The 15,268-nt window shown below is 36.2% G+C and overlaps 1 pseudogene; it reads right to left on the reverse strand.

Annotated features, from left to right (window-relative positions):
* Positions 1-504: 504 nt before the first annotated feature.
* LOC141332862 (extracellular calcium-sensing receptor-like) overlaps positions 505-15,268 on the reverse strand; it is a 35,418-nt pseudogene continuing 20,654 nt past the window's right edge.

The raw sequence follows: 15,268 nt of genomic DNA on the forward strand, positions 1-15,268 counted from the left end.
AGACCACCTTGGTGATTGATGAATGTCACCACCATCATACTGTCTGATCGGACTAGGACATATAGGCTCTAATAAGGTTGTCAGTAAGGTTTTCAGGGCTAGAAGGAGGTGACCTGCAAGCAAACTGCAGTGAATAACCTTGTTCTATTATATTTAGAATCCAACTTGACATGCCTGTAATGGCTTTCCAAGCCAAGAGTCGGGCAGCCAGTGGTTCTATTTTTATATATGACAGTTTGCCTTGAAAGGGCAAGGAACTGACATTTGCATTTGTGACAGGGAGAGGAGAAATGCTCTTTTATGTATGTGGGTCTGCTATCACAACGGTGGGTTGCGAAGGCACTCACTGCACTTGAAGGACATGTCTGGCTTAAAATTCTCCACTACTAGCCCTATCAAGCCCTATCATATTTTCCTCTGCACTCACATCAGAACAGCTTCTAAGGCTCAGGGTCCAACATCACACGGAGGCAAGGACCTTGGCATTTTGGGAAGGGGTACTCCCTAGCCGTCCGGGGGCGCTGATGAGGCCCAGACTTCGGCTTTCGTGGGGGGCTGAGGCAGCGCCAGTTTCGCAGGCTGCTGAGCAGACAGGGTCTTGGGGAGGTTTAAAACCGCCGCGCTATTGGGCGAGAAAGGGAACGGGAGAGTATGACTGGGAGGATCCTCAAGCGAATATGGGAGACTTACATCCTTACGGTGAGAACATTAAGTCATTAAGAACAATTTTATTCTCTGCCAGTAGGATGCACTTTTAGAACATCAGAAATACAGTGGGGCAAATAAATATGATACATAGCCGATTTTTCAAGTTTTCCCACTTACAAAGAATGGAGAAAAAAAAAATATGTTTAAATAATTAATTTCCATTTTATTGCATGGAATAAGTATTTGATACAATATAAAAATAGAACTTAATATTTGGTACAGAATCCATTGTTTACGATTACAGAGGTCAGACATTTCCTGTAGTTCTTGACCAGGTTTGCACACTGCAGCAGGTCTTCTCCAGATATTTCAGGTTTTGGGGCTGTTGCTGGGCAACACAGAGTTTCAGCTCCCTCTATAGATTTTCTATTGGGTTCAGGTCTGGAGACTGGCTAGGCAACTCCAGGACCTTGAAATGTTTCTTACGGAGCCACTCCTTAGTTGCCCTGGCTGTGTGTTTGGGGTCATTGTCATGCTGGAAGACCCAGCCACGAACCATCTTCAATGCTCTTACTGAGGGAAAGAGATTGTTGCCCAAAATCTTGCGATACATGGCCCCATCCATCCATCCAAACACGCAAAGTGGAGTTTATACAAAAAAGTTATATTTTGGTCTCATCTGACCACATGACCTTCTCCCATGCCTCCTTTGGATCATCCAGATAGTCTTTGGCAAACTTCAGACGGGCCTGGACATGTGCAGGGGGACCTTACGGACACTGCAAGATTTTAATCCATGACGGTGTATTGTGTTACTAATGGTAACCGTAGACTGTGGTCCCAGCTCTCTTCAGGTCATTGACCAGGTCCTCCCGTGTAGTTCTAGGCTGATACTCCACGAGGCGAGATCTTGCATTGAGCCCCAGTCCGAGGGAGATTGACAGTCATCTTGAATTTCTTCCATTTTCTAATAATTGCGCCAACAGTTTTTGCCTTCTCACCAAGCTGTTTGCCTATTGTCCTGTAGCCCATCTCAGCCTTGTGCAGGTCTACAATTTTGTCCCTAGTGTCCTTCTACAGTTCTTTGGTCCTGCCCATAGTGGAGAGGTTGGAGTCTGATTGATTGAGTGTGTGAATAGGTGCCTTTTATACAGGTAACAAGTTCAAACAGGTTCAATTAATACAGGTAATGAGTGAAGGATAGCAGGGCTTCTTAAAGACAAACCAGTGGAATTCTTGCTGGTTGGTAGGTGATCAAATACTTATTTCATGCAATAAAATGGAAATTAATTATTTTAAAATCATACAATGTGTTTTTCTGGATTTTTTTTTTAGATTCTGTCTCTCACAGGTGTACCTACGACGAAAATTACAGATCTCTCCATTATTTGTAAGTGAGAAAACTTAAAAAATTGGCATACTTATACTTAATTGCCCCACTGTGTAGCTTTTTTTTATAGCAGCTGTAAACAAAGCAGCGCTGCACTCATGAATGCTACTTATCAGATAAAGTTGAAATGCAATTGAAACTTTTCTGAAGACACTTCGTTCTTTTTAGAGATATAAAAACACCCATGTTGCATCATCATCAGTGTTTAAAACTAAAGCCTATAATGTTGAAAATGTACAACGAAAGTCCTCTGATGAGTTACCAGGGTAAGCCTGGGTCCCGTGGCTTAGCCTTGTACAACCCCAGGCCAATTTAACCCCTGCGTAAAACTTGTTGTAAATGTGACATTTATGGTCACTGCAAAAGATGGAGATAAAGATTGTTGAATAAAGGATTGAATTTGGGTCTGTTCTTCACAATTGTATGTTTTCTGAAGATATTTATTGCAAAATAATGCAAATAAAATCGATTACTTTTTTGATATTATGCTGCATTTTTTATGTGTTTTATTGTCATTTACAGCATAGGTCTGTAATTAGAAACTACTTTTATGTCCCAAGGCAAACAAAATAAATATTACATAATAAGTAATAGTTAAATTATTGCATTATTTATTTTTAAGGGTTTTTAAGGGTTTTAAGTGTAGACTGCAGCATTATACAATGCTTCAAAACAAGTTGACAGCCAAAAAAATAAATAAAAATCACGTGTCAAAATGTTATTTCAAGTAAAATGAATATATCTCTTTTAATGTGAATAAAAACAAAATGGGCCTCATTTATCAATCTGACATAGAAACAGTGCAGATTCGAGGGTTATGGCTAACAATGAAATTAAATGTTCTACCTGTTAGATAGTTTTATTAATGTCTACACCTTATGCTATATTTATGTGTGCATGCCCAGTAGCCTGTATATTGGGCCTTAACCAGGTCCGAGTGCACATATCAACTTACGACAGAGTTCACGTTTGATAAACAAATAAATAATAAAAAATAAATAATAATAATAAAAAAACCTTAAAATTTAACAGCATTACAGAACAAGAATGAAAAATGAGTAGCGATATAATTTTCTATTAAACTATAAAATAAGACAAATTAGGCAATAGTGGCATTCATTATAAACAGAATACAAACATCAAGCTAAAATCAATTTATTAAAGCAAAACTAAATGACATTGGGCTCACAAGCCTCTCTCATTCAACATCCAAACATTTCCATTTTTTACCATGTAACATTTGGTTGCTAAACTATTATCGGTAACACTTTAGAATAATGGGCCGTTGTTAACAAGTAACTATGCAGGAAGTAATAGGTAGTTCTACATTAACACTTAACTAAATACTATTAACTAATATAGAAGCAAGATTAACTAAGCAGTAGGTAAGTGATCATTTTGGACAAAGGTAGTCCCTTATTAGGTATTTGATAATTACTAAAGAAAAAATTGTCATTGAGAACTACTTGTGAACTGTGACCAATTCATAAAGAATAACTAATTAATTATCACAACAGTAAGATTTATAAAATCAACAATTAGGTTATTTGTGCAAACTAATTTATGAACACCACCACCATCACCGGCTGAAATTGTGACTCTTACCAAAATATGACTGGATGTGTTCTCTGTTCATTTCAAACAAACATATAATATAATTTCTTTAATTAGGATGTAATGCCAGCAATGCTTTGATGCTCATGATTGGATTATTTCACTATTATGAGCTGCATTTAGTTCAATGTTCAATGTTTTTTTTTTTAGTATTAGTATTAATAGTATTCTGGGGCATGCTTCTCTTTAGTGTGATAGTAAATAATTATGTTCTTTTACTTCCGTAATGAAGACATTAACTGCATTTATTTTGTAAAGTACAAAAACATTTTTCACAGTATACAATGTCTGAATATCACTAGTGCTTCAGTGCAAGTTTACTGTAAATTACTTGTAAAATCCATCTTAACCCCTCAATAATAACTCAAGTGTTACCTTGTCAGTCTGCATGAACTACTAGTGTGATCTGGCCCATTATTTTAAAGTGAAAAACATGTTAACCCCTCAATAATAACTCAAGTGTTACCTTGTCAGTCAGCATGAACTACTAGTGTGATCTGGCCCATTATTTTAAAGTGAAAAACATCTTAACCCTTCACTAATAACTCAAGTGTTACCTTGCTTGTGGCTAGGTATATTTACTGTGCCAAATTTATTTTAAGAGTTTAATTTTACTTTAATTTTAAAATGTCCCCCAAACATAATATCCCCAAACATAAACCTACCAATTTTATAGCAAATACGCAAATTTATCATTTCATTAATAAGCGATTTAGATAGCCCCCTTAACCTACCCCCAAACCTAAACCATTTTAGAGCAAATATGCATTTTTTCATTATATTAATAAGTGATTTAAAATGTAATATATAAAACGTAACATTAACTGACCAAAATATGCAGGAAAATTCTCATTTTGATAACATAGCATAAAAAAAATTATAGGCACTAATCACACTCCTACCTCTAAACCTAACCTTAACCATAACTCTCTCTGTACAGTAATAAAGAAAAACATGAAAGATGGAAACGTGCAATCGCAATCATTTATTCATTGCAAAAATGTCAACAGCCGTACCAAAGAGTAATCCAAATGACTATGCGTTTGCAGTAGGGATGGCGAAAACTAAAAAATTTCTTGACCGACCACCGAGCCTCATTAGCCGGTTGAAACCGGTTAACCGATTAGTTTAAAATATGGTACGCTATTTGAAATAACAGCCATTTCCAGCCGCGCCTGCAATTTCGCAACTCTGTCGCATCTGGCCGCGATCACACCGAACGCCTCTTTTAGTTCTAAAAACGCGAGGCGCACAGCACTGCCTTTTTTTGGTGACTTTTAATAAAAGAGTGTGCTGCGTTTTTTTTATGTTGCTAAGCAACGACCAAAACAGCTGTCCTGTCAGTCAAATCAAAGGATTATAGCGCGAGCGCTCTAAAATCTTAGTTTTATGCTGTTAAATACACCGCGTTCCAAATTATTATGCAAATGATATCTTTCTCTGGTTTTCATAATTAGTCAATGCAAATGACAGTCAGTACAATTTTTAAGTCATCAACCATTAGGGTATAATTCGAATTTTATTGAACAAACCTCCTAATGATAACAGTATTTATTTCAAAAATAAAAAACTGAAAATGCACCGTTCCACATTATTATGCACAACAGAGTTAAAACATTGTATAGGTTGTAAAGAACTGAAAATGGGCATTTGCTGAATTTGCAGCATTAGGTGGTCATATTTACTGAAATCTAAATCTATTTCAATCAAAAACATCCTAACTGGGCAAGTTACATCTTACCATAGGACCCCTTCTTTGATATTGCTATCACAATTCTTGCATCCATTGAATTTGTGAGTTTTTGGATAGTTTCTGATTGAATTTGTTTGCAGGATGCCAGAATAGCCTCCCAGAGCTGCTGTTTTGATGTGAACTGCCTCCCACCCTCATAGATCTTTTGCTTGAGGATGCTCCAAAGGTTCTCAATCTGGTTGAAGTCAGGGGAGGATGGTGGCCACACCATGAGTTTCTCATCTTTTATGCAGATAGCAGCCAATGACACAGAGGTATTATTTGCAGCATGAGACTTTTCCTTTAATTGGGCTCATTTGGCAAACTATTTATCACAGGTGTCTGAGATTCATTCCAGTGATCCAAAGAGCCATGAGACACAATACCATCCATGAGTTTAATTGAAAAACAAAAAACTGTGTGTTTATGACACTTACATACAATTTGCATAATAATTTGGAACGCGGTGTAAACTGTCATATTAGCAGAAACCCTAAATAATACAGCTCCGGGTTACCCACGATAGACACAAAAGGTTTCTCCTCTATTTCTTGCAGTCTCCGGACTTTTTAAGCAACCGTAAAATTCCGTCACCACAACAGAAGGCCCGCCTCTCCATTCATTCGATTGGACAATGGAAAAGAACGCGAATGACGTTGGGCGTTTTTCCGCTCAGAGTTGATTTTTTTTTTCAACTTCACGCGCTCAGAGCGCTCCTGCAAAAACGCGAGGCGCAGCAGGCGGTGAAAACGCGAGGCGCCTGGGACGCATAAGCAGCGCGTAGAACGCTCACTGCCAACAGAAAACCATTCAAAAGAGGCGCCTCCATCTGCAAAAACGCGTTCGGTGTGATCGCGGCCTCTCTCTGCCGCTCTGCCTCCCGCACACACACACACTGCCACTCACGTCACTTTTTTAAAATCCCCTACAGCGCGAAACATGAGTCCCGCAAACACGGCGCCGAAGAGCTTGTTGTATGTAATCGTAGGACAAATGGCTCCTTAGTTTCAAATGGTTTGGGTACAAGGTGATCGCTTTGAAAATAAAGGCGTTTGTCTAGGTTAGAAGCTCATTTGAAACATTGCCACGGCTCATTTAAGAAAATGACAGCTCCGAAGAGACGCCGCTTTAGTTGAGGTAGTGCTAACCATATTAAAGAAAGATGATGATCATCATCACCTTATCGGTTACCACTGAAATGTAGATGTAATGTATTTCCAAATCTAAGCCCATCTTATGCGGAATGTTGCCTAATAGACTGCAACATGATAAAACCAATGGATAAAACAGGCACCTTCAGAATGCGTAAAAGACGCACCGGCACTTTTTTTTTTAACCGACTACCGACAACTTTGACCGGTTAACGTTGATACGGTCAACCACCGGTCAAACGGTCATCGGTTAACATCCCTAGTTTGCAGCCGCAGTCGTCTCTGGCGGAATACAGACAGTAGGTTTCTTTGAGGTACAGAGTAGGATTTAGGTTGCTGATGGCTGAAAATATTATCCTGATCCTCTCCGTGATGGCGCCTGCGCATCGTTCAAACAAATCTCACCAGAAACACGGCATGTCGTAATCAGTAGCGAATGCTGGCAAGAGCCAATGAACGTTCGATTTTCCTGCCGTAAAGCCTGTAGTTTCCTGGTGCGCTTGTATTTGAATTGTTAAATGCACTGCAGCGCTGGGGTTTATTGCTGTTGCTGCTGGAGTCGCTGCTCGGGATGGAGATGTAACGATCGTCATATAAAGGCTTGAATTTGGGTCTGTTCCTCGCAATCGTATGAATTCTGAAGATCTGGATTACAGTGTACAAATAAAATTGTTTGATTTTATGATTATGATGCGTGTTCGGTGCATTTTATGGTTGTATTGTTAGTCACAGCATGTCGGAGAAAACGCCTTTTGTGTCCCACCACGGCAAACGAAGCTAATATTACATGAATGGTTAAACGATTGCAGAAATGTCATTTATTTTAATGGTTTAAAGTGTAGTCTTGTTTAACATTTTGTAGACCTTAAAATGCTAAAAATACTAAGTATTTGTACGTTTAGATGCTGTAAATACGTCAGTATTGTATGTTTTAGTGTCTGGAAAAACGTAAGTAAATGTACGTTTTGGAGAACCACATTTTATGTAAATACATACGAATTATCATGAGATCACGTTGCATATAGACATGTTGGTGAGGGGTTAAGATGTTTTTCACTTTAAAATAATGGGCCAGATCACACTAGTAGTTCATGCGGACTTACAAGGTAACACTTGAGTTATTATTGAGGGGTTAACATGTTTTTCACTTTAAAATAATGGGCCAGATCACACTAGTAGTTCATGCGGACTTACAAGGTAACACTTGAGTTATTAGTGAAGGGTTAAGATGTTTTTCACTATAAAATAATGGGCCAGATCACACTAGTAGTTCATGCGGACTTACAAGGTAACACTTGAGTTATTAGTGAAGGGTTAAGATGTTTTTCACTTTAAAATAATGGGCCAGATCACACTAGTAGTTCATGCGGACTTACAAGGTAACACTTGAGTTATTATTGAGGGGTTAACATGTTTTTCACTTTAAAATAATGGGCCAGATCACACTAGTAGTTCATGCGGACTTACAAGGTAACACTTGAGTTATTAGTGAAGGGTTAAGATGTTTTTCACTTTAAAATAATGGGCCAGATCACAGTAGTAGTTCATGTGGACATACAAGGTAACATTTGAGTTATTAGTGAAGGGTTAAGATGTTTTTCACTTTAAAATAATGGGCCAGATCACAGTAGTAGTTCATGTGGACTGACAAGGTAACACTTGAGTTATTATTGAGGGGTTAAGATGGATTTTGCAAGTAATTTACAATAAACAGTTTTTATCATATTTTATATGACATACTGTACAGCCATGCATTTCTTTGAAGCACTATACTGATATTCTAACAGACATTGTAATGTGGAAAATGTTGTGTTTGTGCTTAACAAAATAAATGCAGTTAATGTCTTCATTATGGAAGCAAAATAACATATTTACTATCACACTAAAGAGAAGCCTGCCCCAGAATACTTAAAAAAAACAAAAAACAACATCATTGAACTAAATGCAGCTCACAATAGTGAAATAATCCAATCATGAGAATCCAATCATTGATGGCATTACATCCTAATTAAATAAATTATATGTTTGTTTGAAATGAACAGAGAACACATCCATTCATATTTTGGTCAGAGTCACAATTTCAACCAGTACTTCAACCGGTGATGGTGGTGCATGGTTTTCATAAATTAGTTTGCACAAAGAACCTAATTGTTGATTTTATGAATGTTACTGTTGTGATAATTAATTAGTCATTTCAAATCGATTACTTTTTTGATATTATGCTGCATTTTTTATGTGTTTTATTGTCATTTACAGCATAGGTCTGTAATTAGAAACTACTTTTATGTCCCAAGGCAAACAAAATAAATATTACATAATAAGTAATAGTTAAATTATTGCATTATTTATTTTTAAGGGTTTTTAAGGGTTTTAAGTGTAGACTGCAGCATTATACAATGCTTCAAAACAAGTTGACAGCCAAAAAAATAAATAAAAATCACGTGTCAAAATGTTATTTCAAGTAAAATGAATATATCTCTTTTAATGTGAATAAAAACAAAATGGGCCTCATTTATCAATCTGACATAGAAACAGTGCAGATTCGAGGGTTATGGCTAACAATGAAATTAAATGTTCTACCTGTTAGATAGTTTTATTAATGTCTACACCTTATGCTATATTTATGTGCATGCCCAGTAGCCTGTATATTGGGCCTTAACCAGGTCCGAGTGCACATATCAACTTACGACAGAGTTCACGTTTGATAAACAAATAAATAATAAAAAATAAATAATAATAATAAAAAAACCTTAAAATTTAACAGCATTACAGAACAAGAATGAAAAATGAGTAGCGATATAATTTTCTATTAAACTATAAAATAAGACAAATTAGGCAATAGTGGCATTCATTATAAACAGAATACAAACATCAAGCTAAAATCAATTTATTAAAGCAAAACTAAATGACATTGGGCTCACAAGCCTCTCTCATTCAACATCCAAACATTTCCATTTTTTACCATGTAACATTTGGTTGCTAAACTATTATCGGTAACACTTTAGAATAATGGGCCGTTGTTAACAAGTAACTATGCAGGAAGTAATAGGTAGTTCTACATTAACACTTAACTAAATACTATTAACTAATATAGAAGCAAGATTAACTAAGCAGTAGGTAAGTGATCATTTTGGACAAAGGTAGTCCCTTATTAGGTATTTGATAATTACTAAAGAAAAAATTGTCATTGAGAACTACTTGTGAACTGTGACCAATTCATAAAGAATAACTAATTAATTATCACAACAGTAAGATTTATAAAATCAACAATTAGGTTATTTGTGCAAACTAATTTATGAACACCACCACCATCACCGGCTGAAATTGTGACTCTTACCAAAATATGACTGGATGTGTTCTCTGTTCATTTCAAACAAACATATAATATAATTTCTTTAATTAGGATGTAATGCCAGCAATGCTTTGATGCTCATGATTGGATTATTTCACTATTATGAGCTGCATTTAGTTCAATGTTCAATGTTTTTTTTTTTTAGTATTAGTATTAATAGTATTCTGGGGCATGCTTCTCTTTAGTGTGATAGTAAATAATTATGTTCTTTTACTTCCGTAATGAAGACATTAACTGCATTTATTTTGTAAAGTACAAAAACATTTTTCACAGTATACAATGTCTGAATATCACTAGTGCTTCAGTGCAAGTTTACTGTAAATTACTTGTAAAATCCATCTTAACCCCTCAATAATAACTCAAGTGTTACCTTGTCAGTCTGCATGAACTACTAGTGTGATCTGGCCCATTATTTTAAAGTGAAAAACATGTTAACCCCTCAATAATAACTCAAGTGTTACCTTGTCAGTCAGCATGAACTACTAGTGTGATCTGGCCCATTATTTTAAAGTGAAAAACATCTTAACCCTTCACTAATAACTCAAGTGTTACCTTGCTTGTGGCTAGGTATATTTACTGTGCCAAATTTATTTTAAGAGTTTAATTTTACTTTAATTTTAAAATGTCCCCCAAACATAATATCCCCAAACATAAACCTACCAATTTTATAGCAAATATGCAAATTTATCATTTCATTAATAAGCGATTTAGATAGCCCCCTTAACCTACCCCCAAACCTAAACCATTTTAGAGCAAATATGCATTTTTTCATTATATTAATAAGTGATTTAAAATGTAATATATAAAACGTAACATTAACTGACCAAAATATGCAGGAAAATTCTCATTTTGATAACATAGCATAAAAAAAATTATAGGCACTAATCACACTCCTACCTCTAAACCTAACGTTAACCATAACTCTCTCTGTACAGTAATAAAGAAAAACATGAAAGATGGAAACGTGCAATCGCAATCATTTATTCATTGCAAAAATGTCAACAGCCGTACCAAAGAGTAATCCAAATGACTATGCGTTTGCAGTAGGGATGGCGAAAACTAAAAAATTTCTTGACCGACCACCGAGCCTCATTAGCCGGTTGAAACCGGTTAACCGATTAGTTTAAAATATGGTACGCTATTTGAAATAACAGCCATATTTACTATCACACTAAAGAGAAGCCTGCCCCAGAATACTTAAAAAAAAAAAACAACATCATTGAACTAAATGCAGCTCACAATAGTGAAATAATCCAATCATGAGAATCCAATCATTGATGGCATTACATCCTAATTAAATAAATTATATGTTTGTTTGAAATGAACAGAGAACACATCCATTCATATTTTGGTCAGAGTCACAATTTCAACCAGTACTTCAACCGGTGATGGTGGTGCATGGTTTTCATAAATTAGTTTGCACAAAGAACCTAATTGTTGATTTTATGAATGTTACTGTTGTGATAATTAATTAGTCATTCTTTATGAATTGGTCACAGTTCACAAGTAGTTCTCAATGACAATTTTTTCTTTAGTAATTATCAAATACCTAATAAGGGACTACCTTTGTCCAAAATTAGCAATTACCTACTGCTTAGTTAATCTTGCTTTTCTATTAGTTAATAGTATTTAGTTAAGTGTTAATGTAGAACTACCTATTACTTCCTGCATAGTTACTTGTTAACAATGGCCCATTATTCTAAAGTGTTACCCTATTATCCAATTTGTAAACTAGGCTTTGTACTTTACTTGTGTTCCAATATCCACGTAAAACATAATTCTGCATATGCGCAAAAATGTTTGTTTGGGCAATGCACACTGATTTTGAAGCAGACCTTTTGAATTGAGCAGTGTAGCTTTTATGTTTGGTTGACTGCATTTTAGTTTGACTAATGGCTGAAATGTCAAGCTAGCAATGCTGAAATATTGTGTGTGTGCACGGAATGACATTCAAATAAAAATGCATTGAGAGTGTCATAAAAAAAAGAATGTGACCTATATTGTTGCAGTTTTTTTTTTTTTTTTTTGTTAATTATTTAGGAGAAATATATTTTGTGTAGCCCTATTTATTTTATTCATTTTATAATTTCTGTGTCTCTCCGTTCACAGAAGCACCAGCAGGTGCATGATGCAACAATCTCAGATAGCACACATACTGTATGTCTGCAAGAAGTCTGTTAAAGATCACTTGATCTGGAAAGCATCTGCTGTGTACAAACATCTGACAGACGTCTGTACGGATGTAAATGCAGATGTCAAATAGACGTCTCTGTGATGTACTGTATGTTTGCTATCAGGGATGTGTGAATTATTATGGTCTGTTGTTTATGCTGCTATTTACGCATATAAAGCTAAAGCCCTGGAGAAAATAAAAAAAAAGATTTATAATAATATAAATGAACATAATTTTGTCATTATACAATTCTCAGAAATTCTCTATGCTGCAGGCAAGTTCTCAAAACTCAAAAACTTACACGAGCTGAGACCTGACATGAAATATGAACGTAGCAACCGATTTTAAGTTTAACATAAAATCAACTGTACGCCTAATGTTCTGTGGTACATTTGTTTTGTAAATGAGGCCTCAATGTCACTGAATTGAAAACAGTATACTTAAAACATTATTCCACAATTTTAATATTTATAAATAAGGGATACATTCTTAATAGGATGAAGGTGGTGTTTTTTCCAATCACATGTTGCTTTGTATTTTGACGGGGCTTAAACACAATTATATAAAATTTGGGTGCAAATATACAAAGTAATAAACCAAAGCTTGAGGCTAAAATGGCAAATATCTCCACAGCTACAGTAAATTTCCCAGGAGAGCTGACATAAGCTGGGATAAATGTGATCCATACAGCACAGAATATGAGCATACTGAATGTGATAAATTTGGCTTCATTAAAATTATCAGGCAGTGTGCGAGCCAGTAAAAGCTAGATGAAACACAAAACATCCAGCAGGCCAATATAAGCTAGCACAGCCCAGAAACCTATAGTAGAACCCAAACTGCACTCAAGAATAATCTTTTCCTTATAATATTTCATATTTTTGTAAGGAAATGGAGTAGATATTGTTAGCCAAAGCAGACAGATAAGAATCTGTATAAGTGTAAAGGCAATAACACTGAGTCGTTGTTGTGCAGGCCCAAACCATTTCATGACATTACTACCAGGAAATGTAGCCTTGAAGGTCATTAACACCACTATTGTTTTTCCCACAACACAGGAGATACAGAGCACAAAAGTTATCCCAAACACTGTGTGACGTAACATACCATTCAGTGGGCCGACCAATGAAAGTGAGTGAACAGAGGAAACACAGAGTCAGTGAGAAAAGCAGCAGAAAGCTTAGCTCTGAGTTGTTGGCTTTTACTATGAGGGTGTCGTTCTTACTGTAAAACAGGATGGCCGTCAATATAGTTATTCCTACCCCAAACAGTGAGAAAAAAAAAAAAAAAAAATAGCACTATACCCATAACTTCTGTGAATGACAGAAACTCTACAGCCTTTAGCACACATTTATTTTTCTCAGCATTAGACCAGTATTCCCCTGGACACTGCTTGCAGTTATTTGAATCTAGAAAGGAAGTTTTAATAACTAGTTAGAGAAAAAGAGAAACAATTCCATTCGACAAAAATAAGAAGCCAACCTTTCTTTGAAACTGTAAAATGAGCTGAAGATTACCTGTCTCATTACTGATTTCTCCTTCTGCACATGGAATACAGTCATAACAGCAGACAGGTCTTCCTTTCTGAGCAGCCTTCCTAGTACCTGGAGGACAGCTCTCCCTGCACACAGACCTTGGCTTCTACATGTGTGTATATATTCAAATATTTATAGTGACTCTGAAGAATGAAAATTAATATCTCAATAGTATATATATATTAGGGGTGTAATGATACGCGTATTCGTATTGAACCGTTCGGTACGAGGCTTTCAGTTCGGTACGCATTACGAACCGAACGATTCAGAAAAATACTTTTATATTTAAAAAAATAAAAGAGAATAAAGTGTGTAAAATATAATGTTTTCAGTGCTACTACGCTCAACAAGGCAGCCCAAACGATGTGACACATAACATGCTGACTGCCCCTCCCACCCCCAAACACTACCCTCTCTCTTGGGAACTGTGCTTTCCTGTCGGTTCTCTGTTTTCAACTTAAAGGATGCTGCTGCAATCTTCACTCTGGCTTTAACATCAGAGTTTCTTTCCCAAGTAGCTAACCTGTCCAAGTTGCTTTGCAGGGTTCTATTCGACCATGTGAGATCTAAGAAAGGCAGTGCATTTCTATATTCTGTTAAAAGGCCATCAAACCATGTACGAGCTAGTGGTCCTTTATCATCTAGTACCTTCTCTGGAGTGTCAGCTATTCCACTGTATGTTGCAGCTGACTGACAAAACCTTTCAGTGTACTCACTTACAGTTTCATCCTTCTTCTGCACACAGTTAGTGATTCTGGACCAGTCTGTTTTGGGTCCTATGATATTCTTTAGAATTTTCAAAACACCTTTTCTCAAATCGCCTTTACTGACATGTTGTAGTTCAGAAGTAACAGCAGACTCAAAACTGTTGAATTCAGATTCAGTCAGAATTTGTGACATTAGCTGTGTGACTTCTGCTAACGACATGTCATAGAGCTGCATTTTGCTGTTCAATGTTCTTCTAAATTCTGAAAAATGTGTGCGTGCTGAAGGTAAGCTCTGAGAAAGTCTCTCTATATCTTTAGGTCTTAGCGCTTTGGCAACCATTTGTACTGGGACAACAGCAGACTTTGGAGAAACACTTTCAATTCCCTGAGATCTTCTCCTAGCGCCACATACCTTCACTGAATTTACTGCATTTTCCTCCGTTATAGTATTGCTACTGTCTTGTCTACATGAAGACTGTAAGTCAGGATAGCTTTCATCTGACTGTTAGTCTTTTGAATCACTTTTGGTTAAGGCCTGGTTATGGCCCACCTTTTCAGTGAAACAAGACAATCGAGTGTGCAGCTGTTGATTTTGTTCTTTCAACTTAGTGATACACTGAGCCTGTTCTTGTGCTAAGGATAAAGTCAATTCTCTGTGGCAGCAGATAATGCCTTTTAGGTTTTTCTTTCGGATACATGCCCCAAGTACCTTTTTGCATTCTTCAATTGACCAAACTTTATCTGATTCAATACCAAATTTCTTTGTCAAATCCAATTTTACTGACTCAGTCACTATTGAGTCCATATGCTCTCCTAACAATGATTTAAACTCATCGTCTGTCCATAATGGCGTAGCTAGTCCACCTTTCTCTGTTGTTGGAATTAGCCTAGCATTCTTTCTAACCATTTTTCAAGTTTCTTTGTTACCACACAATCACAACACTAAAACTTCTCTGATCAACAGAG

This window comes from Garra rufa, chromosome 4 (assembly GCF_049309525.1).
Source record: "Garra rufa chromosome 4, GarRuf1.0, whole genome shotgun sequence".
NCBI classification, from domain to species: domain Eukaryota; kingdom Metazoa; phylum Chordata; class Actinopteri; order Cypriniformes; family Cyprinidae; genus Garra; species Garra rufa.